Raw genomic sequence first — 26,120 nt, forward strand, 5'->3', positions numbered from 1 at the left:
TTTCATGACAAAGGGGTTCATTTCTAAGGTGAGAGAAGAGAAATTGAAAAAAAGGCATAAGGGCAATTTTTTTAAACGAGGGTGGTTCATGTGTAGAATGAAATTCCTGAGGAAGTGGTGGATGTGGGTACATTAACTATATTTAAAAGACATTTGGCTAGGTATATGAAGAGAAAAGGTCAGGAGGGATATGGTCCAGGAGCAGGCAGGTGCAGCTAGTTTAGTTTAGGATTACATCTGGCATGGACTGGTTGGACCAAAGTGTTTGTTTCCATGCTGCATGACTCTATGAATCTATCTAGGAATGGAGTCACATGTAAACCAGACCACATAAGGATGAGCAATTTCCTTCCTGTATTGATTGGAGCCGAGACCAGGCATAGCTCGTTGGCTATGAGATCCTTAATTGGGGTTGTTAACCTTGGCCATTCAGGGAGCCTTGGCTGACAGATATAAACAGGAGATTCAGAGAGTGTCCTCATTTTAGAGACTGCTACTCAATGGGCTGGTCACTGCCCGTGTGCTGTACACACGTATGTAAAGGGTGATGGGATATCAGCCTCTGTGCAGCTATTTCAGAGATGATGAGAGAAAACTGTGTGCTCCTGAAGAAAATTTGCTCACAACAGTCACCTTTGAGTTAACGGATTTAATTAAAAAATGTTATGACCCGAAGACTTATTTAATTCTGAGACGCTACTTGTTTTATTCGAGAACTGAAGGAATCCACATCAGGATTTTTAACGGGGTTAAGATGACTGACCAAGGCATGTGGTTTTGAGTTAACCTTGAGTGGGACACTGAGAGACCATTTGGTATGTGAGATTAATGGTGCAACCATGCAAAAGAGCCTTCTGGTTGAAGCCCAACTGAACTTCAACCTGGCAGAACAACTGGCTTTATCATTAGAAAGTGCAGCAAATGGAGCATGTGAGCTACAGCATCCCAATGGAAGTGGATACCCTCATCTGTCTGACTGACCTTGGGCGACACCACTTGAGTGAAGGTAACTGCAGAACCTCACGTAAGGGATATCCTGAAATGAGAGATCAGCTCAGAGTGAAACCCCAAAAGCAAAGCTAAGCCTCAGCCAAATGGTTAAAATATTCTTCAGGAACTGGGACAGCAAGCCATTGTAGTTGCTGCCAGTATGTGAATTTGAGACAGCAAAGAAGACCTGTGAAGCCTGACTTAAGTAAGAGAGCTCTTCGGCCAGTATCCAAGAGTGTGCACATTTTAGAAAGTCTGAATCATAGAATCCATTCAGTGTGGAAGTAAGTCGTTCAGTCCAGCAGGCCCTCTGAAGAGCATCCCACTCAGACCTGCCCAATCCCTGTAACCTTGCATTGCCCACACACCAAGCCTGCACATTCCAGAATGCTATGGGCAATTCACCACAGCCAATCCACCTAATATGCACATTTTAGGACTATGGGAGGGAACTGGAGCACCCAGAGGAAACCCACATAGACAGAAGGGCAACGTGCACACTCCACACAGACAGTCGCCCGACGCTGGAATCAAACCCAGGTCCCTGGTGCTGTGAGGTAGCAGTTCTGGTCTCCAATGAGAAGCAGTTGCTGCAGTTACTACTGATGGTAATAAAAGGCTCGAGCCCAAGCTCAATGGGACAGAATTGATTGAAAAAGATTCACCTTGATTGGCTCAATATTTTTCGACTGGAGGCTGCCTGAGGAATGTCCTAATTAAATATCTAGGATGTTTTCAGGAATGACTAGGGGCTATCAAAGGAGCTAAGGCCACCCTACATGTTGACAAGAAAGCAGTTCCAAAATTCTGCAAGGCCTACCCAGTGCAATTTGCCTAATGGGCAAAAGTAGAGGCAGGAATCAAGAGACTGGAAAGCAAAGGAATCATCAAGCTATTGCAGTTTGCAGAATGGGCAGCACTCATTGTGCTGATTGTGAAGCCTGATGAATCGGTTCACCTTTGTGGGGGTGTTAAGCATGTGGAATTTATCTCATTGCTGGATAAATACACAATCCCTTATAAAAGATCTCATGAGGGGACTGTCTTTCACCAAACTGGACATGTATCATCCACATCTGCAACTGCAACTAGATGAGGGGTTCCAGAAGTAATATTGCAATTAGTACCCCTAAGGGTTTGTACCATTATACAAGATTGCCATTTGGGGTATCATTAGCCTGCATCTTTTTCTAGCAGATAATGGAGAACATTATACAGGATCTAGACCAGAATGCCACTTATCTGGATGATGTTATAGGTTTTAGAGTAGATTTGTAGCTCAGGTTGTGGATGTTGAGGTTGGTTGGTTCGCGAAGCTGGTTCGTTGTTTCTCAGACATTTCATTACCATTCTGAGTAACATCATCAGTGCAGCCTCCAATGAAACACCATCGTGTTTTCCCGCCTGTTATTCAAACTCTGGAGTCATTTGAGCTGGATTACCTCACTTCCGGTTTTCCTTCACAGTGGATTGTTTATGGGGTCAAGCTCTATGTATTTGTTGATGGCTTTCTTCATGGAGTACCTGGCTTCTAGGAATTCCCATGCTTGTCTCTGCTTTGCTTGTCCCATAATCTTGGTGTTGTCCCAGTCGAATTGGTGGTTCTCCTTATTCACGTGGATAGAGATGAGTGAGTATTGGTCATGTCTCTTTGTAGCCAATTGATAGGTACCCTTGTGGTTAATTTCCTTCCTGTTTGTCCAATATAGTGTTTGTCACAGAGTCTGCAGCAAATATTGTATATGACATTGGTCCTGTCCATAATGGGTGGTGGGTGTTTGGTTCAGGTGAGCAATTGTCATAGGGTTCACGTGGGTTTGTGTGCTACTCTGATGTCCAGTGATTGTAGGAGTCTTGTGGTCAGTTCATAAGGTAGCATGATGAATGTGTCGGGGCATGTAGTATCTTCCTGGTGTCATTCATGTAATAGACATCTTCTGACCCAGTTTTTTGGATATACATTGTCTTTGAATACTTGGAAGAGGTACTCTTTTTCTTTTTGGCGTAGCTCTGTGTTGCTGCAATATGTTGTTGCCCATTGAAATAATGTTCTCATGCAGCTTTGTTTGTGCGTGTTAGGGAGGTTGCTGTTGAAATTCTGTAGTTGGTCAGTGTGTGTTGCTTTCCTGTGTACCTTTGTTAGGAATTCCCAATTGGTCCTGCATTCTACCATGACTTCCAGGAATGCTAGCTGTTTGTTCTTCTCCTATTCTCTGGTGAATCTGATCCCAGCGAAGGTGTTGTTTATTAGTTTGTGTGTCTCCTCCAGTTTGGTCCATTTAATACTGATGAAGGTGTCGTCCACATAGCACATCCATAGTTTTGGTTGGATTAGTGGAAGGGCTGTACTTTCCAGACTCTGCATACGAATGATACGATCTCTGTAGACAACATGCTGAAGCTACTGCGCCTATACCTCACCACCCACTTCACCTTAACGGCCAAGTATACAAACAGATCAATGGGATACTCATGGGATCATCTATCTCCGGACTAATAGCTGAAGTGGTGATGCAGAGACTAGAAAGTATCTCCCATCTGCCAATGAGAGATATGAATTAATGATCGCTGTCTTTTTGTTAGGATAGGGGATTTCAAGAGTAAGGGAACATTTTTAAGGTGAGAGGAGAGTGATTTAAAAAAAACATAAGGGGCAATTTTTTTACACAGAGGGTGGTTCACGTGTGTAATGATCATCCTGAGGAAGTGGTGGACGCAGACATGATTACAATGTTTAAAAGGCATTTAGATAGATACATGAATAGGAAAGATTTGGAGGGACATGAGCCAGGAGCTGGCAGATGGGACTCATTTAGTTTGGGATTATGTTCGGCAATGGACTGGTTGGACCAAAGGATCTCTTTCCATGCTGTATGGCTGTATGACTTTATGACTAAATAGCCTTTAGTGAAGTGAAAATGCAGCACCATCATTTAAGGTGTTGGCAAACTACGATCCCAAGTGAGATGCATTGCTGACATGAGATGTTTTCCCATGCAGTATCAGTGCAGTGTTGGCTCACTGGTGGTCCAATGGAGAGGAATGCCTGATAACGCATACTTTTTGGACTTTGGCTGATGCTGAACGCATTTATACCCATATAGAGAAGGAAGGCTTAGTAGTCCTGTTTGGTGTGAGAAACCTCCACCAATACGTTTATGGATATAAATTTATAATAGTAATGAACATAGAACATAGAATACTACAGCACAGTATAGGCCCTTTGGCCCTCAAGGTTGTGCCGACCCGTCGTACCGATGTCAAGCCCATCTAACCTACACTATTCCATGTATGCCCATAATGGACCACATGCACCTGCTAGGTCTACTCAAAGAAGACAAGGTTGTGCTACCCATAGATTCTTTTCAAACTCGGAGGAGGACTGTTATTCTCAGTGTGTACAATTACAAGTTGGAACATCATCCAGGAGACCACATGGCAAATGCAGATGGAGAACTTGGACACAGCACCTAAATGTTTCTCCCAGGTGGGAATATACCTTAGAAGGGAAAAATGTGTGTTCCAAGCACCCCAAGTGACCTACTTGGACTACAGAGTTTACAAAACCAGATTATACCCACTGGAAGAGAAAGTGGGGGTGATCAAACGTGTCCTGGCTCCCATGTCTGGACAGGAGCTTAGGTGTTTCCTTGGGTTGGTGAATAATTACGAACAATTCATACATCACCTAACCCCCATCTTGGTACCTTTATACCTGCTATTGAAAAACGGTCAGCCTTGGAAATAGTCACATAACCAGGAATTAAGCTTCTTGGTTTCACTTTAGCTTCACTCGATACCAAACTATCCCTGTTCCTGTTTGACCATAGGACCAACACTCACAATCTACGGGGATATCTCCAGCAGAGTCGCTGACTGGAAGAAGACTATAAGCCTGATATTCCTGGATCTGGAGGGGCGAGGGCGAAAAGGCAGCAAGAAAACTAATGCCGGCCACATGTCTCCTCTAAGCGAGAGGGACAGTTTACTTCACGGCTCAAAGTTCGGTGTTCAATCTATGGAAATGACGTTGCATGGGTATGTGGCGAGGTCAACGTAAGGTCAGATCCTGTGACGTGAGGCAGTCCTGAACAAACAAATGGACCATATGAAACCTGCTCCTTTGCAAAGAGAACAGAGCAAAACATATCTGGTGATTCAGAACAGCCAAGGCTGTCAGAAACGTTGGGTTCTCCCCCTCTGTCTAGCATCGACAAAACTTCAGAGTCTGAAGTGGATGCAACTTCAATACCATTGCTGCCTGAAGAAAACGCGGAAATTCTCGTGAAATGCTTCAGATGCAAAAGATGGGCTATGGCCCAGTACACGCTGTCTGTGTCTGAGTCAGAGTAGAGGAACTAAACTAAGGTGAAAACATTCCCAGAGAAGCTACAAGAAAAAAATATAAAAGGCCTATGTCCTTGGGCATTGACTGTGAGATTTTTTTTATTCATTCACGGGTTAAGGGTATCATTGGCTAGGCAGTATTTGTTGCCTATCCTGAATTGTCCAGAAGGCAGTTAAGAATTAACCGCATTGCTGTGAATCTGGAGTCACAAGTAGGCCAGACAAGGTAAGGATGGCAGTTTCCTTCGTAAGGAAGGACATTAGTGAACCAGTTGGGTTTTTTCCAACAATCAACAATGGAGTCATCATTAGACTTGTAATTCCAGATATTTATTGAATTCAAATTCTACCATCTGTCATGGTGGGATTCAAACCTTGGTCCCCAGAACATTATCTGGGTCTCTGGATTAACAGCCCAGCAAAAGTACCACTAGGCCATTGCCACCCCTCCTTTTGGGATTGCTAATCTGGACCAATCATTGAGCCCTAACTGACAGATATAAACAGGAGATTCAGAGAGTCTCCTCATTCTAGGGACTGGCTCTGAGCGGGCTGGTCTTAGTCCAAGTACTGTGCATATGTAAATAAAGGGTGGTTTGGTGACAGGATACCTGCCTCTGAGTAGGTATTTCACTTCCTTACGGAATATTAATGCACCAGGTTTTTTCTTTAAACCAACAATTAGCAATGGTTTCATGCTCATCATTGGGCCATTAAATCCAGATTCTTTGTTGAATCCAAATTCCACCATCTGCCATAGCAGGATTTGAACCTCTGTCCATGGGACACGAGGTGAGATTTTGGATTAGTTATCTGTTAATAATACTACAAAGCCATTGCCTTCCCTGTCGCAGTTGCTTATAAGAATTCCAGAAATACTGGTAAGCCTGAGGATTGGAAATAGTTTAGGATCCAGAAAAGGAGGATCAAAAAAGTGGTAAGAAAAGGGAAAAGAGAATATGAATGCAAACTAACTAAGGTGGACAATAAGAACATTTTTTGATATGTGACGGGATAAAAGAAATAGCAAGGTCAAATGTGGGTACACACCAGTTAGGGGCAGGAGAATTTATTGTGGAGAGCAGGGTGGAGAAATTATATTATGCCTGTCTTCACAGAAGAAGACATAGAATATTAGGCAATCAGGCGATTTGTTTAACTGAAGAATCAAAGCATCTCCGCTTAAAATTAAATGACATTATTATCCCTGAATCCCTTGCCATCAATGCTCCAGGGGTGACCATTGACCCTAAACTGACTGGGCAGCAATATACAAAGAAGCAATAAATGCCAGTGATGCAAAAATCCTGTGAGTTAATAAAATTTATTAATGTAATGGACACATAAGCAGGTCTGAAGTTTAGAGCTCTGTTGCACACCTCACCTCCTGACTCCTCAAAGCACGGTCACCATTTGCATGACAGTGGTCAGGAATAAGATGGGCTGTTCAAACTCCAAAACTCCAAAAACACTCAAGCAACTGGACACCATCCAGGTGAAACAATCTGCTTGATTGGCATTCCGTCTAACACCTCCAGTATTTACTCTTTCCATGGCTGACATATTGTGGCACCAGTGCCATTATGCATTGAAACAGTCACCAGGACTGTTTCAAGAGCACCTTTCAAAATCACAACTTAGGTACTACCTGGAAGGACAAGGACAAGAGACATACGGAAACACCACCACCTCAAGCCACTCATCATCCTAACTTGGAAATATATTGCTGTTTCTTCAGTGCAGCTGGATTAAAATCTTGGGGAGTCTGACCCGAACAACACCATACACCACACAGACTACAGCAATTTCAGAAGTTGGCTAACTGCAATCTTTTCAAGTACAATTGGGAGGACAATAACATCCACATCCAATTAAAGAAGAAGAAAAGATCTTCAGTACCTCCTGCTACTCAGAAAAAATAGCAGTTATCCTCAGATGGTTGTCAGGTATTGCGCATATGCCAATAAATCTCAGTTTAAGTTCTATCATTTCTGAGTCAGAATATTATGAGTTGAGGCCTCACTCCTGAAATATTAATCTACATTGCACTTCATGTTTTGACATTATAACAGTGTCTACACATCAAAGTATCTCATGAGTTATAAGAGGTTGTGCTGAAGTTGTTCATGGTCGCACATAAATACAATACAGGAGCGGCACAGTGGCTCAGTGGTTAGCTCTGCAGCCTCACAGCACCAGGTACCCGGGTTCAATTCCAGCCTCAGGTAACTGTGTGGAGTTTGCACATTCTCTCCGTGTCTGAGTGGGTTTCCTCCGGGTGCTCCGGTTTCCTCCCACAGTCCAAAGATATACTGACTAGGTGGATTGGCCATGCTAAATTGCCCAGAGTGTTCAGGGGTTTGTGTGGGTTATAGGGGGATGGGACTGGGTGGGATGCTGCAAGGGGCTGTGTGGACTTGTTGGGCCGAAGGGCCTGTTTCCACACTGTAGGGAATCTAATCTAATACGTTTTCCTTCTCTCCTGAATATTCCACTGAAAGTATTTTCAACAGTTGCCTTGTTCATTGACTATTGATATTTTTCTATCTCTGGCCTTCTTTATCCCTATCTTCATCCCTCAGAATTTTTTTTTATTCTGTCTATTATGCCAGCCTTTATGCTTTCCAAAATTATACACAATCATTAGTATCTTCAAGCTAGTATGTGTTAACAGAATTATACTAAACTCCTCTGTAAATGTTAACAAAGATATCAGGTTGCCTCTTTAGAAACAACAGACAAAGGATTCTGGTGCAGATTCATTAACAAACTCTGGTGTTCGTACTGTACATTGTGATTTCACATTGTGTTCTTAGTTATAAAATATAATGACACAATTAGAACTCAAAATGCAGAGAAATCTGTCCTCCATTGAAGAGAGAAAAGACAACTTAATGATTTGACATAATAGATCCTTCAAAGAAGCTTTCTTACATCCGAGTTGATGTTGACAGATTTAATGTGTATTTGCAATAGATTTTGCATTCCAGAATGTAAGGTTAGTCAAGAGTAACGATATTGATCCCAACATGATTTTATTCATCTACTTGTATCAGTGACAGAAATGGCATCAGGCAATTTTTCCAGTTAATGAAAGCAAATTAGCTACAATCAGCCTTCCTTACCATTACAGTGACAGCTTGACGCTGGGTGTTTGCAAAAGTTTTGATTTTTTTTATTCACCTTTATTTTCTCCATTAATTACTCTTATAAGAAAAGAGATGTTGTTTATGCTTATGTAAAAGTTATATTCTATTTTGTTCTCTTTATCTTAGCCACTGGAAATGAAACTGATGACATAAATGAATTGGTATTTATTGATTAGAATGAGACAGGACAAGTTTCAAAAAGACTGAACATAAGTATATTCAGAGACTTAAAAAATATTCAAAATAGTCTAATATTCACACTATCTTACTGACAGTTTACAATGCCATCAGAAAGGAACCAGGCTTATTAGCAAAAAGGCTAATAGAACCAAGCAAATTAAGCAAATAAGAATTATCCAGCTTCTGAACCATTGACAAAAATCCAGGCAAGAAGTCTGTCACTCGACCCCCGTCCACACTTCAGTAAATCAGATCAGAATGCTGTCTTCCTCCTCCCAGCCTACAAGGAGAAGCTGAAACAGAAGGATCCTTCACCGGGAGTTATACAATGCTGGCCCTAAGGCAGCGGAAGACAATGTCCACAACTGGTTGGAATTGGTGGATTGGATTGTTACCAAGTGCTCAGCGGAAAACTGAAACAGGTATGCCATGACTGTCATGAACTTCATTAGCAAATGCAAGGAGGACAGCACACTGAAGAAGCCAATCTGGGTCTTCTATAAATGGAAACCTTAAATAAACAGGAAATCCACTCCCTACTGAAGACCAGGCATGCAGCATTCAAGTTGAATGACCCAGACTGATACAGAAAATTCAAATATGAACTCCGCAAAGCCATCAGAGATGCCAAGAGGCAGTACTGGAACAAGTTAGCGGCCTAAACCAACTATATGGACACTTGCTGCCTGTGGCAATGCCTAAACAACACAATGGGGTACAAAACGAGGCAGAGCAAGGCAGCAGACAAAAACACATCAGATATAGTAGGAACCGCGGATGTTGGAGTCTGAGATAACAAGGTGGAGCTGGATAAACACAGCAGGCCAAGCAGCATCAGAGGAGCAGGAAAGCTGATGTTTCGGGTTGGGACCCTTCTTCAGAAATGGAGGGGGGGAGACAAAAACACATCTCTCCCTGATGCACTCAATGCTTTCTATACTTGGTTCAAGCAGTATGCCAGTGGTACAAAGTCAATTTCCCTGACAACCCTGTATGCACCTGCCCCGCTGTTGCTGCTGCAGACATCAGATTGATCTTCCTGAGAGTTAATGCAAGGAAACCAACAGGCCTGGATGGAAACTCTGACCATGCACTTAGATCCTGTGCAGACTAGCTGGTGGAGGTATTCACTGACATCTTCAACTTCTTCCCTCCCACAAGCTGTAATACCTACCTACTTCAAGAATGCCACCATCATGCCAGTACCAAAGAAAGCATATGCAATATTCCTTAATGACTATCAACCAGTGGCTCTGACTTCCATATTTATTAAGTGCTTCAAGAGGCTGATCATAGTCCTCATCAACTCAAACCTCTCAGCCTGCCTTGATCCCCTGCAAATTGCCTACTGATGAGACAGGTCCAGAGTAGATGGAATTCCCCTAGCTTTGCATTCATCCTGGAACATCTGGACAAATAAGACACCTACTCCTACTCATCAACGGCATGTCTGTCTTCAGCATCATAAACGCAAAACTCTGAGACCCAGGTCTCGGCTCTGCCCTCTGCAATTGGATCCCCAGCTTCCTGACCCACAGACTGCAATCAGAGAAGATAGACAACTTCACCTTCTCCACAATAACCCTCAATACTGGAGCCCCCTCACTCAGCATGCATTCTCAGCCCCCTTCTGTACTCCTGTACACTCAGAACTGTGCAGCCAAATTCTGATTGAACGTCACCTACAAGTTTGCTGATGACACCACCGTGGTCGGACAGATATCAAACAACAATGATTCAGAATACAGAAAGGAGACAGAGGGCTTGGTGTTGTGGTGCAGTAATAACAACCTCTCTCTCAATTTCAGCAAAACAAAAGACACGATCATTGGCTTCAAGAAGAAAGGAGGAGAACATGCCCCCATCCACATCAACCGAACAGAGGTTGAGAGGATTGAGAGTGCCAAATTCCTAGGAGTGAAGGTAACCGACATGCAATGGTCAAGAAGGCACGAAAATGTCTTTTCTTCCTCAGGTGCCATAGGAAATTCAGCATATCCATTAGTACCCTCACCAACTTTACAGATGCACCATAGAAAGCACGCTATCTGAGTACACTATGGCCTGGTACAGCAACTGCTCTGCCGTAGACCGTAAGAAACTACAGAAGCTTGTGTGCACACACCAGACCATCACTGAAGCCAACCTTCCATCTACGGACTCCATTTACACTTCTCGTTGCCACACAAAGGCTGCCAACATCATCAAAGACTCTTCCCATCCCAATAATGCCCTCCTACAGCCTCTGCCATCAGTCAGAAGATGCAGAAGCTTGAACACACACACCAATAGGTTCAAGGACAGCTTCTTCACTGCAGTTGTTGGACTGATAAATTGACTGTTTAACTTCGAATAATGTTGATCTTGTTAATATTGACCTTTCTCCATGCATTTCTCATGCAGTGCATCCTGTATGACTCACTCTGCCTAAGCTCCCTATGATCTGCCTATACTGCTCACAAACAAATATTGTCACTGTATTTATCTCTTCGAAACTACCATAAATCGAATCAAATCATTGAGGCATTGGTGGACTTAAGCCAATAGACTCGATTTCCTTGGGCAATGGGCTCTGGCTGAGAAAAGGGTAGCACCAGCCATGTCATTTAATCATTTTTATGATGGACTTGGAGATAGCTTACTATGACCATGTTTGTGTAACTGACCCATTTGTGACAGGAGAGAATGTTCTGAGTTATATGTTTCAAGAAGGAAAGTGTGCTGACAATGCCAAGATGACTCACAAAGATAACTGCCAGTTACCTATGAATGAGCTATCGCCAATAATAACATTGCACCACCACAACAGAGACTACTGGCTGACTACTGGGGCATCCCATTGCCAAGGTTTACTCCCTTCCAGCTGAGGTGTGCTGACTTTTCCATCTCACTGCTGATTATAACCATTGTTACGTAGCATGCCACATCAGACTTTATCTGAGCATTCCACATGCTGCACCAATTAGGAGTGACATCTGCAAAAAACACCATTGTTAAAGAAACCTGTTTTCAAGCTATTCAGAAAGACTCTGAGTTGGTACACTCCCTGTCAAGCCAGCCTTTAAACTTGCGTCCTGCTTGCTGTTTGATCAGGTACACACAAACACACAGTATATTGAATATAAACAGAGGCTGTCGACTCTAGAAGAAAGGATTGAAATTATCCATCATCATGTTTAAATTGTCTTGACGCAAAGTCTGAAAGAATTACTGAACCCAATCTGAAGCCATACAAGTCATCAATCTACAGTAATCTATGTCAATTTACAATTAACATTTCTGGACACAAATAATAGAATCCCCTACAGTGTGGAAACAGGTTTTTCAGCCCTACAGTTCCACACTGACACTCAGAGCATCCCACCCAGACCCATACCCCTATAGCCAACCTAATTTACATATCCCTGAACTCTACAGGCAATTTAGCATGGCCAATCCACCTAGCCTGCACATTTCTGGGCTGTGGGAGGAAACCAGAGCACACCCATACAAACACAGGAAGAATGTGCAAACTCCACACAGACAGTCACCTCAGTGTGGAATCAAACCTAGGTCCCTGGCACTATGTGTGTACAATTGTATGTATGTGTACATGTGTGTACATGTGCCTGTGAACAATTGAGAGCACGTGAGAGTGGGAATTGGAGCAGTTCAATTAGTTGGCAATTGGCAACTGAATTCATTAAAAAATTCAAAAAGTGGAAAGACAGGGCCATTCTATCACTTGTCACCTGACTATAACAGAAAACTGCATCATTGATGTTGAACATGTTCACAATTTCTGTAACATTATCAAAGTGATGATAACTACTCATGCAACAAGATAAAAGGCAGTCTAATTTTATTCAGTCAAACTTCAAAAGCTTGTAAGAACAAATGGATGACAACACCAGAAAAGTTTGATACACTTTGGAAAACACAACAAGAGTACTCAATGAAATCGAAGGGCACTGAGAAGGTCAGAGGAACAGAGGAATTTTGGGGTCTTGTCCAACAAATCCCTGAAGGCAGTGGAACAGGTTATTAGATTATTAGGATGCACTCGTCTTTATCGGTTGAGGCATAGATTATAAGAACAATGAGGTTATGTCGGAGCTTTGGCTAGGCCTCAGCTGAAGTATTGTGTGCAGTCTGGCCACTGCACTGTAAGAACAATGTGATTGCATTGGACAGGACATTGCCAAGAATGGAGCATTAGTTATGAAGAGAGACTGGATAAGGTCCCGTTGTTCTCTTTGAAGAAAGGAAGCTGCAGGGACAGCCTAATAGAATGTGGAAAAATAACAGGTATGGTCGGGGTGGGAAGAAAGCAACTGTTCCCATTAGTTGAAGGATCAATGAAAAGAAGTACACTTTTAAGGTGAAAGGCAAGCGGTTTGGAAGTAAGTTGAGGAAATATGTTTTTACCCAGGTGATGGAGAGGGTCTGGAATGCTTTGTCTGCAAGGATAGTAATGCAGGTAACATCATAATCTTTAAAAAGTAGATGGATGAGAACTTGAAATTTCATAACATTCAAGGCTATAGGTCAAGTGATGGAAAGAGGGACATATGTAGGTTTTAATGTAATTTGGTGGCAGAGACTTGATCTGCTGAGTGTCCTCTTCTGCACTATATGACTCTGTAATTCTATAGCAGGAATAAAAGGCCAAAGGGTATGTGATAAGGCAGACATTTATTTTGAGGACAAACAGAAAATGTTATTGGCATTCTTTTAAAAGATTGCAATGCATCAGCACAATCCTTATATTTGTGCCTAATATATAGCACCTCCTCTTACATTTCAACAGTACAGTTTTCTTTCCCCTTGTTATTTTATAAATTTACCTCTGCTTCTTCCTGCTGTCCCACCATGCTTCCCCCTACCCCAACCACATTGCCTTCCAGGTATACTTCATGTACCATTCATTAGCTCAAACGATGAGCATTTAGCATTCTTAGAGTTGCAACTAATTCCAATGAAAAAATAAACCCAGCTGATTCAACCAGCAACTTTCAGAGCAAGCAGCGAGATAACTCCCTTTTGCTGCAGGCTTTCTACAAATTACTTAACTGGGAACATAGTCTGAGAGCAGACATAGGCTGTCATCGACTGCTCCATGATGAGGTGCTTTGGGCATTAATACACTGTAGCATCAATGTACCAATCACCAGCTCATGTGTGTACCTCAACCATAAGTAATTTCATAAGTTTTGGATATCTGCTCCTGTAAAAATCAGCTTTTGGCTCATACTTTAACTTATTGACCATATGTTCTACTTAGGTGTTAATAGGAGGCATATCATGGGAAGGAAATGTGATCCCATCTCCTGCAAACATGATGACATGATTCAGTCACACTCATAGAGAGAGGGTTACCTGCAGCAGTTACTTGTCAAAATAAAAATACAATGATAGGAGATTTTCATAAAATGTAATTACCAGCGATACATCATAAAAAGCCAAGATTGGAAACACTGTCCTCCACAAATCCAGGGAATGATTTGACTGAATCTTAGTGTTGTTACAAGAAGACCTTGATGTTTTTCCCCATTTTATTTGGCTTCCAGATTGGACATCCCAAAATCATCAAGCCTCTGGTAGAGGTGGCATGAATTCGTTCTATTGTTTATTTACATGGCCCTAACTTTTGTCTCAGCAAGGTTAATTGTATCAACAAGGATGCTTCCCTTTTTGGCTGCCTTTCTCCCAGACCCAAATGAACTTATCTTTTAAAGAAGCAAATTTAACCAGGATTTCCTGAGTTAACAAAGAGAGAGCACCATAATTCATAAAAGTGAGAAGATTCATAATGTATCCAAATGCGCACAGGGTAGAAATGAGAGGTGAGTTCAAGAATGAGACCAAGAGGATAAAAAGAAAGGCTGAGGGAATTGAGGCTGTTTTCGTTAGAGAGAAGAACATTAAGAGGCGACTTAATAGAGACATACAAGATGATCAGAGGATTAGATAGGGCGGAGAGTGAGAGCCGTTTTCCTGGGATGGTGATGGCTAGCACGAGGGGACATAGCATTAAATTGAGGGGTGATAGATATAGGGCAGATGTCAGAGGTAGGTTCTTTACTCAGAGAGTAGTAAGGGTGTGCCTGCAACAGTAGTAGACTCGCCAGCTTTAATGGCATTTAAATGTTCATTGGATAAACATATGGATGATAATAGAATAGTGTAGGTTAGATGGGCTTCAGATTGGTTTCACAGGTCAACGTAACGTTGAGGGCTGAAGGGCCTATACTGCGCTGTAATGTCCTATGTTCTACCTTCTATGAATGGATCAGCCATTGACTGAGATTGTGCCATTTGAGGGAATAGGCAAAGCCTAGACTAAATGCACAACTTGAAAGATATAGCAGTCCACAGTGCAGTACTTCTTGAGACAGGAAAGATGCTGACATATGTTGAGGTGCCACAATTTTTTGAGGACAGCACTGAAAGGAGCTGGTTCAAAACTAGCACTTTTGATTAACTGGAAATGTTGTTTTAGTTTGGGACAACAGCAGAAGACTAGTTGAAATACCATATATGTGTGCCCAGCTTAAGTGAAGCTCTGGAGTCAGTGATCTCCTGAGGTCAGACTTGAACCCACAACTTCGTGCCTCAGAAGTTTGAGAACTGCTAATGGAGTCAAAACTAAGAGCCTGTACATGCATTTTCCCCCCTTTGGTGTGGTATGAATAAATAGTGACAAAATATGGTGAGAATTAAAAAAAGTAAAAATTTGACATTGAGAAAAACTCTCGGTTTTCCTCTCAAACCTTAAACAGCAGCTTCAGAATCTTACCCTTATTTCCATGCATTGACATTTCACTAAAACCTCAAGTTGCCTAATTTACATTGCACTTCTAATTCTCCTTTCCTTCACTAAGAAACATGGTGAAAATTCCTAATCGATAAAACCAAGCTTCGCCAAATGTCTACCCTAGCCATTATGCAACTGCTTCTTTTGCACAATGTCCCAGCTTGCTCCATGGCCACCATCTTCCATCACACTTCATCTGCACAAGTCAGCATCAGAAAACTACCACTGTCAGCAAATCAGTGTGTCTGCTTTAAAACTACTCTATTAACACGATTTCAGCCCTTCAGCACTTTACTTTGGAACTGAGGGACATCTATGAGTTGCTTACACTTGCCAGGTCATTTTGTATGCAGGGAGAGCCATGCATCTCATGCATTTTTGCAGGATCCTTCACCACGGCATGAATACATATATCTTTTGGAATTTAGCTTGCTTACCTTAGCATTCATTAATTTTAACAATGAGCTACAGATTCCCAAACTCTGTCATTTGTTTTTAAATGCAAAGGGAGAGACAAGCAGCTAATGACCTTTGTGAGAACTGAGCAGTCAATCTATCAGACAAGAATTGAGTATGTCACCATATGGCATTGTACTGCATCATCTTCAGAGCTGCATTTCTACGAGCAGCTTGATCACACACAGTCTGCGCTTTAAGTGGTGGAGATGTGTGAAACTTAAGGGGGAAAGTCTTTAGAGAGGTGAAGTGAGTTTACAGTCAATCATAGAGTTCCGCCTCAGTCGGTCAAGAGGTTTGTTCAATAACACTCCATAGAGTAGCCACATTCAGTCTACAAATCAAGTTATTTCATGTATGTCATTCAAGGTGCTGAGAAATTATTAGGCTGGGGGCTGAGTTAGCTTTACAAAACTGTGACAATGGGCGGGATTGAGTACAATGGAGGCAAATGGAAGATCAGTTAACAGTGACGCAGAAGCTCTCAGAAGTGGTAAGATGGCCACAATTTTTGCCCAGGTTAGTGGCACTGTCTTCTTTGATGGTCAGTAGGAGATTGGACTGCTCTCCTCTCTACCAGCAACTCTACATCCATGCCCTGGAAGTAAGAAATTAGCTTGGGTGGAAATTTGGGTCATCCTTAAACCTTCTATATTCAGTATTTCCTGTTTAGCAAGAATCCTCGCTTAAGTGTGTCACAATAGTAACTGGCCTTAAACAAGCATCTAATGTATATAAACAAATTCACTTATAAGACTTATCAGGTGGCACCTTACTTCATTATCAAGATGGTGCAATGAAAAATAGAAGATTTTGTTCTTGGAAGGAATGAAACTAAGCTTTTAATGGAGGGCAACAGAACAACGGTCATTCTGGCATCGAGTAGTTGCCTGTGGTGCTTGGCCAAGAGGGTTAGGCAGGTGATTTTAATGGCAGAGAAGGCTAGCCCCTAAAATAATGTTTATCAGGAGAAATAGATTGGGGAGAAATGGGCACAAGAAAGAGCAAAGACTAGCCACCATCTTCTTGAAAGATGACCAGAAATTCCCCTACAAAACCTGAGAGAAGAACAAAGACTATTAACTCCAAAGGCTACTACAAAAGACTGCAAGGTTTCTGGGGAATGCAAGTCTGTGGCTTCGACCTCTCCATTCTACAGAATGACTTCAGCGTCAGTGAAGCATTTTCTTCTGTCATGATTTTTTAAAATCTAATAAAGTAATATTGCTTCTTAACAAACTGAAGAAACTATCAGAAAATTGCTACAAATCATTGATGACCTATATTAGGCAACTGTGATTACAAACCCCCTAAAATTAACAGTTTGCCTTTCCTTTGAGACATTTGCAGGGCTCAGCATGCAGCTTGAGAGTTAATTCCTGTCTTGTTGAATCTGATGCAGGTTTTAATTGTGGTGCCAGAAGCCCAGAAGACAGGTTTTGGCACTGGTGAATATTTCCACAACACTGGCAAAGAGATTTCCTGGGAAACAGTTGAACTGCTCAATCATGTAATCAATGGGGTGAAATGTGGAAAATTGTATGTGAAAATTCATCACCAGATGCCAGAATTTCATTCTGCGCTACACTTTAACTGCAATTGAAAAATGCAGCACTGTGTGTCAAACCCATTAAATCACTGGACAAGACAGTAATGAATTGGTTAAATAGTCTGTGAACCTGCATAGTTTTGTACCTGTCATATGGCGCGTCATCATCATCAATCTTAGTGGCATATGTGGATGGATCAGACTGTGTCAGAATTGAATAGCTAAGCAGGTTTAAATATTCCATCATTGACCGTATGAAGGCTCAGGGGGTTACTTAAACTGCTGATTGTTTAAAACTACTACATAGTTGTTTAGTTATTCCCAATGCTTGTTAGCTAAATGGCTAGCTGGCTAGTTGTTTTGTTCAAAATAAAGGAAATTGAGAGAGGTTTTATCCCAACTCCAGCTGAAGTAGACTTGGGAACTGTCACACCTTACTGCTATGTAATAAAATCCCACACCAAGTGATAGGTCAGCTGGTTTGTGCTTTCCCACACTGATGCACCATTAAGTTCACACAAGGCAACAAAAAAAATACAAACATGTTTTTCAATTGCAATAATGTTTGAACCTAAAATGAAATCACGTCTCATTTTGACAACATATCTCAAGGTCATACTACTGTATCATATATTTGTGTTTGTGTTTTTCTTATTATTTCAACAATTTTTTTTGCTGTTACTGGCTTTATTTTATTGGTGAGGTAATATAAGTGAGACAATGACAATTTTAAGTATCTACAGTAAGGTACAACAACCGTGTTTTTCAGACCTTAACCTATTGGCACCAAAATTAAAACATTAAAGCAAGTTGGAATGCAAGACAGCACCAAATTCTTCTTTAGAAAATTTCATGCTTAAGGTGTGTGTACATACAAATTTGTGAAAACCACAACATTGTGCTAAACACTCTGTGGAGTAAAACTATGACTTATGCACTATTTTAAGGGCATGTGAACCTTTTCTACACACAATAACTTTAGTAAAATTATAAATTTCATTATTCTAATGATTAACATTAACAGCCCATTCTGCTGTAATGCAATAGTTGTATTCTTACGCAACATTATGTTATAGAAAATCACGTTAAACAGAAGCAGCATCAGAGGAACAGGAAAGCTGATGTTTCAGGTCTGGACCCTCTTTCAGAAAGGTCCAGACCCAAAACGTCAGCTTTCCTGCCCCTCTGATGCTGCCTAGCCTGTTGTGTTCATCTAGCTCTATACCTTGTTATCCCAGACTCCAGCATCAGCAGTTCGTACTATCTGTTTATTTTCTTTGTTCTGCATTCTGAAGAAGAATCATACCAGACTCGAAACATAACTCTGTTTCTCTTTCTGTGGATGCTGTGAGACCTGCTGAGTCTGTCCGTCACTGTCTTAGGTTTCCAGCTTTGCACAATATTCTGCTTTTATTTATTTTCTTACCGAGTGTACTTACTGAATGTGGGAAAAGCTAAGCATTAGGCCACAGGCTGCAAAACTAAATTGCTCTGGCCTGATTCATTTACATTGCTACTTTGCAATAGCAAATGGAAAATATTTCTGTGCACTTAACTGTAAAATTAATGACTAAATGTCGTGAATTCATCACTGAATCTGGTCTAATTTAAGGATTCATACTCCGTAATTTATCTTACTCTGCAGCTTTGAATAGGCCAGGGAACAATCAACACAAATTGTAATCCACTGTTGGGCAGTCAGAAATGTAGACGCATATTCATTTTCCATCTCAATTTCTTATTTAAACTGAGAATTTAAGAAGCCTACAAGTGAAAAGTCCTTGGATTTGTTTTGTGTTCAAAAATGTTCATTTCTCACGGCTATTTTTGTGCTGTCAATTGTGTGTCACAGAATCATGGAAATATTGTGAAGCAGAAGGAGATAATTACCTCATGCCAATCTCCTCCCTTTTCTCCATACCCTTGCCTACAGATTTTTTTTCCAAATAACTATCAAATGTCCTTTTGAATGGCTTAAGTAAACTTACCACTATCATATTTACAGTAAGTGCATTCCAGGCCCCAATGATTCACTGAGTGAAAAAGTTTTACTTACCTCACATCACTCTTAATTCACTTACACATCCATTTAAAATATATGACGTGTCCTTTTTTTTCATTTATTTGTGAGTTGTGGGCATTGATGGTTGGCCAGCATTTATTACCCATCCCTAGTTACTTTGAGAAGGTAGTGGTGAGCTGCAGACTCAACTGTGGGTTGACCCACAATGCCATTTAGGAGGGAAGTCCAGGATTTTGACCCAGCAACAGTAACGGAACAGCCACATATTTCCAAGACAGGATGATAAGTGGCTTGGAGGGGAACTTAAAGGTGGCAGTGTTCCAATATATCTGCTGTCCTTCGAGATAGAAGTGGTTGTGGATTTGGATGGGCTTGGAAGATCCTGTATGAACACCTTTTTTGATTTTATGCAGTTTGTCTTGTAGATAGGACACACTGCTGTTACTGAGTGTCAATGATGGAAGGAATAGATGTTTATGGATGTAGTGTCAATCAAGCTGGCTGCTTTTTCCAGGGTGATGTCAAGATTTTTGAGTGTTGTTGGACTGATACAGGCAAGTCAGCAGTCTTCCATCACAATCCTGACTTGTGCCTGTAGATGAGTCATAGAGTCATAGAGTCCTACAGCACAGAGACAGGTCCTTCAGCCCATACTGGTTCATGCTGACCAAAATGCCCATCCGCACTAACCATACTTCCCCGACTTGGCCCATATCCTTCTAAACTGTTACCCTCCATGAATTTGTCCAAATGCCTTTTAAATGTTGTAATGTACCTGCCTCAACCACTTCCGCTGGCAGTTCATTCCATATGCGTACCACCCTCTGTGTAAAAATGTTGCCACTCAGGTTCCCATGCATTCTTTCTCCTCTTACCTTAAACTGATGCCCTCAAGCCTTCAACTCCCCAATCCTAGGAAAAAGAATGAGTGCATTTACCTATCCATGCCTCTCATAATCTTATAAACTTCTATGAGATCCCCTTCAGTATCCTATGAGCTAAAGAAAAATGTCCTAGCTTGTCTAACCTCTCCCTATAACTCAGTCCCTTAAGTCCTGGCAACATCCTTGAAAATATTCTCTGCACTCTTTCCAGTTTAATAACATCTGTCCTCGAGCAAGGTGACCAAAACTGAACGCAATACTCGAAATGCGGCCTTACTAACATCCTGCACAACTACAACATAACTTTCCAGCTTCGATACTCAATGCTCTGTCAGATGAAGGCCAGTCTGTCAAAAACCTTCTTCATTGCCCTGATTCCTGTGACTCCACTTTCAGAGAACTCCAAGGTCCCTCTGTTGCACTGCACTCCATGAGGTTCTACCTTTCACTATGAAACTCCTACCTTGATTTGATTTTCAAAAATGCAACACCTTACACTTATCTATATTAAATGCTATTTCTCAGCCCACTTCTTCACTGTCCGTGATACTGCTGCAATTTCTGACAACCTTCCTCACTGTCCATGTCCGCAATGGTGTACAGGCTATGGGAAGTCAGGAGAGTTGTTATTTACCGCAGTACTCTGAGCCTCTGACCTGCTGAGTAGATTGGGATTATATTCATTGGAATTCAGAAGATTGAGGGAGGATCTTATAGAAACATATAAAATTATGAATGAAATAGATAGGATAGAAGTAGAGAGGATGTTTCCACTGACAGGTGAAGCGAGGACAGGAGGGCATAGCCTCAAGATTAGACAGAGCAGATTTAGGACTGAATTGAGAAGGAACTTCTTCACCCAGAGGGTTGTTAATCTATGGAATTCCTTGCCCAGTGAAGTAATTGATGTTATTTCAGTAAACTTTTTTAAGGCTAAGGTAGATTTTTTTTTAACAATAAAGGAATTAAGGGATATGGTGAAAGCACAGGTAAGTGGATTTGAGTCCACGAAAAGATTAGCCACGATCTTATTGAATGGCGGAGCGGACTCAAAGGGCCGGACAGCCTACTCCTGCTCCTAGTTTTTATGTTCTTACTTTCTTATGTTCTTATGTGGTGAGTCCAGTTGAGTTTCTGGTCAACGATAACCCTTAGGATTCATAATTGGGGATTCAGTGATAGTAATACCATTGGATGTCAACAGGCAGTGGTTAGATTGTCTCTTTTTGGTGATGGTCATAGCCTGGCATTTGTGTGGCACAAATGCTACTTACCACTTGTCAGCCCAAGCCTGGATATTGTCTGGATCTTGCTGCATTTGGACATGGACTGCTTCAGTATCTGAGGAGTCACAAATCGTGCTGAACATTATGCAATCATTGGCAAACATCTCTACTTATGATTTTATGATGGATAGAAGGTCATTGATGAAGCAGCCAAAAATGGCTGGGCCTAGGGCACTACCCTGAGGAACTCCTTTAGAGTCGTTCTGGACCTGAGATGACCGACCTCCAACAAACATGAACATCTTCCTATGTGTCAGGTATGACTGTAACCCTGGGAGAGTTTGCCCTTGATATCCATTTATTCCAGTTTTGCTAGGGCTCCTTTATGCCACATTTGGTCGAATACAGCTATGATGTCAAAACTGCCACTCTCGCCTCATCTCTGGACTTCAGCTCTTTTGACCATGTTTGAAACAAGGCTGTAATGAGATCATGATGTACGTAGCCCTGGGGGAACCTAAACTGGGCATCATTGAGCAGGTTATTGCTGAGCAGGTGCTGCTTGATATCGCTGTTCATACACCATTCATCAGTTTACTGAAGATTGAGAGGCGAATTGGACAGTAATTGGCCAGGTTGGACTTGCCCTGCTTTTTATGCACAGGACATACATGCACTATTTTACACATCATCACGTAGAAGTCAGTATTGTAACTGCACTGGAACAGCTTGGCTAGGAGAGTAGCAAGTTCTGGAGAACAAGTATTCAGTACTATTGCTGGAATATTGTCAGGGCCCACAGCCTTTGCAGTATCCAGTGATTACAACTGTTTCTTTATGTCACATGGAGGGATTCAAATTGACTGAAGATTGGTATCTGTGAATCTGGGGGCCACTGGAGGTGTCCAAGTTGGATCATCCACTCAGCAAATGCTTTACCCTTATCTTTTGCACCGATGTGCTGGGCTCTTTCATCATTGAGGATGGGGAGATTTAAGGAGCTTCCTCCTCAAATCAGTTTTTTTAATTGTCCACCACCATTCATGACTGGACGTGGCTGGACTGCAAATCTTATATCTGATCTGTTGGTTGTGGGATCACTTAGCTCTGTCCATCACTTGCTGCTTATGATATTTGACATCTCTTCTTCAGTTATGCCCCATGCTGCTCCTGGCATGCCCTTCTGCACTCTTCATTGAACCAGGGTTGAGTCTCTGGATTCATGGTAATGGTTGAGTGGGGGATATGCTGGGCCATGAGATTGCAGATTGTGCTGGAGTACAATTCTGTTACTGTTGATGGCCCACAGTGACTCATGGATGCCCAGTCTGGAGTTGCTAGATCTCTTTGAAGTTTGTCCTATTTAGCAGGGTGATTGGGCCACACAACATCATGGAGCTTATTATTGATGTGAAAGTGGGACTTCATCCGACAAGGACTGTGCAGTGGTCATACTTACTGATACCATCATGGACTGATGCATCTGCAGCTGTGATATTGGAAAGGATTAAGTCAAGTATGTTATTTCCTCTCATTAGTTCTCTCAACACCTGCTACAGATCCAGTTTAACAGATATGTCTTTAAAGAGCAGACCAGCTCAATCAGTAGCACTGCTGCTGAGCCACTCTCGGTTTTGGACACTGAAATCTCCCACCCAGAGTACATTTTTTTCCATTTAGAAGTGGAAACAGCTTCTCCGTAGTTACTTGGTCAAGCCCATGCATGTTTTTGAGCACCTCAACCAGTTCTTCTCTCAGCCTTCTTCTCTTCAAGGATACCTAATCTCTTCAATTTGTCATCAACTGAAATTTGTAAGACCTGGGACTATTCTTACAAAGAATTTGTGCATTCTCTCCAATGTATATGCAGTTTTCCTATACCATGGTCCACATTACCGTACTCAATACTCCAGCTGAAGTCTAACAAGTGTCTTGTACAAGTTCTTGTGATCTATGCCCTGTTTCATTAACTTCAGTTTACACCAGTTCTTTTATGTTCAATGATCTATCCAAATATACACCGAGGTCTTTCTGCTCCTGCACTCTTTTTTTAGTTTTTCAATGTTCTTTCGAACAAAATGCATCACATCACATCTCACTGCATTATTTGACGCCTATCCACCAACTCCACTAACTTGTCAATATCTTTTCAGAGTTTCACACTGTCCTCTTCACAATTTACACTTCTTCCACGTTTCATGTCATGTGCAAATGTGAAAATTGAGCCCTGCATACCAAGATCCAGATCATCAAAATAAGGTAATATAGCATATTCAATGAAACTCCACTTTAAATCTGAAAAAAAAGCTTTCAACAAACCGTACAAACAAGTTACCCTGAACTGAAGCTTTTGCTGTTGGACTGGAAGAGAAATCACTTTTGGCTCAATTTTGTTAAAACAATGGTGAGACCCTGGAAACATGCCTGTGATAATTGGTTTAAAAGTGCCCTCTTTTCCGAATTAAAGATAATAAAAGGTGAATTCTCTCACATTGGAGATTTAATACAAAGGTAGCATCTTTCCAAATTTCTGCTGGCAGTGGGGGAGCTGTGCATGACAGATCATGCAATGACATTCCAATGGAAACCTTTGGTATGGAAAATTATCTACCAATCATGAGTATTTGAAAAATAAGTATTACTCACTAAGATTTAGGAAATATGTGTAGGTGTTAGCCACTTGCCACTTGCAAACTGTTCTGCCATTCAATTAGACAATGGCTCAATTGACCTCAACCTTTGACTCCCTTGTTAATCAAAAATCTATCTAATACCACCTTGAATAAATTTAATGACTCAGATTTTACCACTTGCTGGGAAGAGAATTCCACAGACTAATGGCCTTTGTGTAAAAATAATTTTTCTTCTCATTTCTGTCTAAAAGGGAAATCTTTTAATCTGAAACTATGTCCTACAACTCTAGTCTACCCACAAGAGGAAACAACTATCTATTACCTACCCTATTATGTACCTTCAGAATCTTAACCGTATCAATATGATCACCTCTCACTCTTTGAAACCCCAGTGGCGTGGGCCCAACATGCTTCACTTTTTTCGTATAATCTGTATAGTTACTATTTTCGCTCATTCACCACATATACCCAAAGGGCAAAACAGACTTGATCCATTTATTAGTGCTCGATACTTTTCTCTTTTGTGTGTGACAAGTGTATGTGGTTTATCATGGGCCGTTATTACTACATATTTCAACTATTTATTTTCATTCAGCCATGGCAGCCCTAATCCAAATCCAAAATATCAAACCATGCCTTCTGCCCTCAGCAACATGGCGGCATGGTGGTTTGCACTGATGCCTCACAACACTAGGGACATGGATTCAATTCCCGCCACGGGTGACTGTTGGTGTGGAATTTTCCCATTTTCTCTTTATCTGCATGAGTTTCCCCTGGGTGCTCCGGTTTCCTGCCACAGTCCACTGATGTGCAGGTTAAGTGGTTTAGCCATGCTAAATTGCCCATTGTGTCCAGGTAGATGTATAAGTTAGGTGAAATAGCCATCGCAAATGCAGGGCTACAGGGATTGAGTGGGGGTATGAGTCTGGGTGGATGCTCTTCAGAGTTTGTTAAGAACACAAGAGAAGTACGGCAGAGGAACAGGCCCTTCAGCCCTCCAAGCCTGTGTTGATCATCATGCCCTGACTAAACTAAAAAACAAACCTTTTGCCCTTATTCGGCCCATATCCCTTTATTTCCTCCCTCTTCATGTAACCATCCAGATGCCTCTTAAATATTGAAACAGAACCATAATTCAGTTTCTGAATTAATAGTCCTGAGATATTACAAATATGCCAGTGCGTTATTGCATTGCTTCTACTTCTTTAAAAATAGGAACTAGGCCATTAGTTTGTGTGGACTTATTGGGCTGAATGGCTCATTTCCACACTGTAGGGATACTAAAAATATACCTCCATAGATATCCGGTGTACTGCTGACATTTCCAATACATTGGCCAAAGTTTGGTTTGCCCACTATGGGGAACTTAATCAATTACCATGGAGAAGGTCAGGATCAAACAACACCAGGCTATAGTCCAATAGGTTTATTTGAAATCACAACCTTTTGAAGCTATGCTGCATCATCAGTTGAAATGATGAGAAGCACACAGGCACAGGATTTATGGGCGGAGAGATCAAAAGATTACAATAGACAATAGGTGCAGGAGTAGGCCATTCAGCCCTTCAAGCCAGCACCACCATTCATAATGATCATGGCTGATCATCCTCAATCAGTATCCTGTTCCTGCCTTATCCCTATAACCCTTGATTCCACGATCTTTAAGAGCTTGATCTATCTCTTTCTTGAAAGTATCCAGAGACTTGGCCTCCACTGCCTTCTGGGGCAGAGCATTCCATATATCCACCACTCTCTGGGTGAAGAAGTTTCTCCTCAACTCTGTTCTAAATGGCCTATCCCTTATTTTTAAACTGTGTCCTCTGGTTCTGGACACCCCCATCAACGGAAACATGTTTCCTGCCCCCAGAGTGTCCAATCCTTTAATTA

Source organism: Stegostoma tigrinum, chromosome 3 (assembly GCF_030684315.1).
Source record: "Stegostoma tigrinum isolate sSteTig4 chromosome 3, sSteTig4.hap1, whole genome shotgun sequence".
Lineage (NCBI taxonomy): Eukaryota > Metazoa > Chordata > Chondrichthyes > Orectolobiformes > Stegostomatidae > Stegostoma > Stegostoma tigrinum.